We start from the raw sequence: 5193 nt of genomic DNA on the forward strand, positions 1-5193 counted from the left end.
GTGTGTGTGTTATCAACCTGTGTTTCCTGTTTTTCTCTCCCGAATCTGCCCCCCCCCCCTCCCAGAAACATCTGTCACGAGAAGATTCAGGAGCAGACTGTTGTTGTTTTGAAAAGCAACTGTTAAGGCTCTCAAGGTGGCGTAACCTTTTTTTTTAAAATATATTTATATATATATATACATATATATATATATGTATATATATATTTTTTTTTTAAATGAATATGATTTCTCGATATGACTGATGTGTCCGGTGCATGCAAAGAATTCTGCTAATCTTTGTATTGGAGCAGGCAATCTTTCCAGATCCCCTCTGCTCGTAACTAAACATTGTTGATGGTGATAAAATAGCTCAACAGCAGTTTTATCTTTTTTTATCTTTTATCTTGCCCTTAATGAGTATGTGCGTGTGTGTGTGTGCGTGTGCGTGCAATCATGTGCCTCCTTTGCCTGGACACCTGTACTTTTACAACCAGTCTTTAACTTACGCCGACATCTTGTAGTTGGCAGGAATGTGTGTGTCTTCGTGTCATAATGAATAATCAGTGTACAAGGTCAAGTGCGGTGCTTCCCCCGATCCCCCCCCCCCTCACCACCACCACCCTTGTGGCAGGTGCACATCGACGAGGAGGGGGGGGGGGGATCCCTCACTTATCAATACTTTAAAAAAGGCTCCATATAAAAACACGTGCTGCCACCGACTACGTTCTGGTAAACGAGCAAAACTCAAACAAATGTGTGTGTTTTGTTGCGTCACACGCACAACCCTGGACGAACCCTTCTTAGGTGTGTCCTTTGTTGGGTTTACGTTGCTTTGATTGAGGCAATTGTGGTCAAAAGATGCATCGTGTGTGTGTGTGTGTGTGTGTGTGTGTGTGGTTTGTGCCCAGGATGGGTGGAGTTTTCCTGTGAAGAATGTGGCCCATTTAGCGAGAAATTAAAGGGATGTGGGTCAAAGCGGCAGAACAATAGTGTCTGTCTGTCGTCCCCGGCGACAATAGGACCAAGTCAGACATTCCTTAAGTGTTGACGCTTTCATAAAATCTCATCTGGGGATATGCGGTGAAGCTTCGTTTATAGCGGGCGCGTCGTTCAAATTGCGACTGGTCCCTTCGGATCGTCACTCGGGTGGCCACTTTAGAGCGCCTCGTTGTTGGCCACAAGTGCGCGTATGCCACTCAGAAAAAAGACAGAAGAGCGAGGATGGGGATTCTTTTCTTCTTTTTAAAGTCCGACTTGAGAGCTAGCGAGAGTGCGCTGGCGTGGAGGCTTTAGAGCGCCTCGTTGTTGTTGATTTATTTATTAATTTTTAAAAAATTTTTTTAGGGTTGTTTAGAGGCCTCATGTCTGTGCCGTGTCAAACTTGAAGCTCTATAAGCAGCTGTGATTCGGTTGCTTTTGTTGTTATTGTGATGAGGAGGCACTCTCACTTCCTACCACAGAACTTCTTGGGTGTGTGGGGGTGGGTGTGTGTGTGTGTGTGTGTGAGTGGTCATGTGATGTGGGCCTTGCAAGCTTGCGATGTGCACATTGAAAACACACGACCGGTCGACATGGCGGCGGATTCCCTCTCTCTCTCGCCTGCCTATTTGATGACGTAAATTTGTGTCACGTGATGATTTTTGCATAACGCACGCTTCTCTTTCCCGCCGAGCACTCGCGTCCACTGCAGATCACTGACGGACGTCCGCGCGTTTGAATCGAGGGAAATGTCTGAAAACCTGACCCAAAAAAAAAAAATGGTAGTAAAGAAGAAGCTGCAGGTGAGTTGTGTGATTCCGACACAAACGCTGATGTGTGTGTTGGCGTGTGTGTGTCTCCTTCTCCTTCCACGGTGACTCACTTGTTCTTTGGTCGCGATTTATTCCTTTTCTTCCAGGACTTCTTTTTAGTGGCTCTTCACTCCCAATCTAATGTGTGAGGAAGTGGGAATTCCGTGACTAACGGCCTCCCTGATAAAGGCGCAGGTATGGCAGATGGTATGTGGCGAGCGGATAAGGCTTGGAAGATTTATTTAAGAACTGAACATCGTCGTTATTAGTCACAGCCCAAATAAATCGTCATTTTGAGGGATTTCCCAAACCTCAACATGTTCTTGTGGTGTGTTTCTCATTCGACAGTTCCAGGTCCTTCAAGAAAAATTCAGTCCCCGATACCGGTTTTACATCGCAACATCACATTTGGTCGATATTTCTATCGTGAAGAGACCCACAAAAATCTCTCATCGAGCCATGTCCAAAAATACACGGCAAGTCTGTATTTTAAGTGGCCAGTTTACGGTCGTGAGGTGGCATTAAAAAAAAAATAAATAAAATTCAGCCGTCCAAGTCCATTTCACTTAGCAATATGAAACGGTAAAAAGGTCTCAATCATGAGTAGACCCACAAAAAAATCTCAAGAAACCAACCAAAGTGTGCCATTATGCTTTTAGGGTAATTTGGGATATTTCCGAAAGTCCTTTCAAAATATTTCAGCCCCCAAAGCCAGATTTACGTATCGTCATCACATTTGGTTGACATGTCTATCATGAATAGACCCACAAAAAAAAAACAACTCATGAAGCCATGTCCAAAAAGATACAGGGGAGCTGCATTTGAAGTGGCCATTTTATGGTCATTTGACGGATTTCCAGTGGCCCGCCCAAAGAAATTCAGTCCCCCAAGGAAGTTTCATTAAGCACCATGAAACTGTGTCTATCATGACTAGACCCACAAAAAAGTCTCAAGAAACCATGCCTGGAAAGCTCCAGGAAGTCTGCCGATTTGCTTTGGAGTGGCCATTTGGGATATTTCCAAGAGTCCTTTCAAAAAAATTCAGCCAATTTCACGAAGCAAAATCAAATTCAGTCGACATGTGTGACCCACCTAAAAGTCAAAACAGTCTTGTATTTGGGTTCATCTGGGGTCATTTTGGATATTTCCAGATGTCAAGGACTGACGATTTGTGATTTTGTCAGATTGACACCAAATTGGTACTGAACACAAAAAGGCAAAATGGCAAGAATTTTTGATGTGCCCTAAAAACTCAACGTATCAAATCTGAATCCCACCGCAAAAATTTTAAATTATCCATCCAATAATACAAATCATCACTGGCTGTTTTCACTCCAATTGTTTCACGGTGTGCAGGTGAAGCACCGCCTGTGCTAACCGCCCGCTGAGTTTACGCAACAATTTCCACGTGTTGACTGTCAACAAAGCGACACTGTTTTGAAAAAAAAAAAAAAGCGACAGCGCGTTCTCGCGCTGCCTCATAAATAATAAGAAAATAGCGCGCTGTGAAACAATGGCGTGGCTGCAGTCAACTTGCGGTTTCTCCGTATCCATCTGTTTTTCTGTCTCTTTTACAATCCCGCAACTTCTTATCTCGCTTTAGCACGGCTGTGCTCCTTACACACAAACACACACACACACACACGTGCACGCGCACACCACAAACAGAGGCCTTTCCCTGCCACCTCCTCGTAACCCCCCCCCACACACACACACACACGCACACGCACATGCACACGCACGCTTCCACGACTCTGCAGACGAGCAAAAGCATCACACAGGCCGAGTGTTGAACTCTGATAAGTTGACTGAGAAGTCTGTGGTTTTGTGTTCATGTGGGACGACGGCATTCGTGTTTTATACTCTTGAGTCCAAATGCAGGAGCTCTCCTTGAAAAAAATAAGGACATAATCTACGTTTAATATTAAAGGTTAAGATTTGGTTTGGAAAGCCGTGGAGCGTTCAAGCACGACGAGGAAAAAAAAAATCCACAATTATGATTAATTGTTGTTCCGCTAATACAATTATTCCTGATGGCTTTCTGTAACATTTCTTTTGACTTCCCTTCTTCCAGTTGGTGAGGATGTTAGATTATCTTTTGTCCAATCAGATATCAGCGTCTTAGTGTTTCAGTTTCAATTCACTCACGATCACTTGGGCTGGGCCATGTAACCTCAACGTTACAGTACGGAACGAGCAACGGGACTGATTGGTTGGTAGGAGCAAAACTTAGCTCTGGTAAAAAAAAAAAAAAAAAATTACGGGAGTGATAATGGTCTGCATTCTGTGGTATCTGTTGCCCTTATCTCCGGACGGACAGGTGCCTGAAAAGTCGCCCACGGCATCTTCACGAGAAATAATCACGCCCACGCGCGCAAATTCAAACACGGCATGTTTGCTCAGGGTTTCCCGCCCAAAGATTCTCGCCTCTTCCACCTGTAAAATTGCCCCGCAATAAATACTAAATTGTGTTCATTCATCAAAACGACAAGTGACAAAAGATTAGAAATATGCGCTCAAGTGAAAATGTGTTGCTTTGTGACTTCTCATCACACCACGAGTAGTTTGATCTGCTGGCATGTAATAATTGGACCAGTTATTATTTTTGTTTAAGAAGGATAACGTGTTTGTTTGTCTGATAACATTCCCTTTATTTTTCCCCTCCTTTTGCCTCCTCCTCCATATTTGCATTTGTTCTTTTTGTGACATGCTGACTGTTGAGCCCACAGGCTTTTGTACATTTTGCTAGCAGGAGCCCACTATTCGCATGCACCACTTAAGCACACACACACATACACACACTAACAATGTTTAAAAGTTGATGCACACGAAACAGGATTAGACAGATATTTAGACATCCAAAATAAGAAATAATAGAGGCTCTAAAAGTACTATTGCGCAACCTTTATCAATCTTAAATGGAATTTAAAAAATATTCCATCATTGTGCTTTTTGGGGGGTTCTTAAGCTTTTTCTTTTGCTTTTAAAAGGTCATTTGTTTTTAATTCTTTCTAATTTTAAAATGTTAATTAATTTAACAAATTAAAAAATTGCCTAACATTTTTGTTTAAAAAAGTACAATATAGTCTGTGCCATGTACAGTATAAATATTTTTTTACTTTTATAATATGAGTATTCAATTTCACCTATAGAAACGCCTCAAAGTTTGTTTTTAGAAACTAAAGTACCATAATATATTATGTATGTATTTTTTAATTTACGCGTTAATCCTAGCTTTTGTCTAAATTGGCTTTGTATTGCGCAGTTGCGTGTTGTTTACCGATCCTTTCAGCAGTGCACGCTTTGGCCTCTAAGGGGCAGTGTGGTGTACTCATGGCGGATAACATACCAAAATACCAGAAGAAGAAAGTCGCGGTCAAAGACGACCAAGGAAGAAGAAATTGTCGTACCTGGACGAGAA

Source organism: Idiotropiscis lumnitzeri, chromosome 21 (assembly GCF_059441095.1).
Source record: "Idiotropiscis lumnitzeri isolate Australia: NSW breed Sydney's pygmy pipehorse chromosome 21, RoL_Ilum_1.0, whole genome shotgun sequence".
Lineage (NCBI taxonomy): Eukaryota > Metazoa > Chordata > Actinopteri > Syngnathiformes > Syngnathidae > Idiotropiscis > Idiotropiscis lumnitzeri.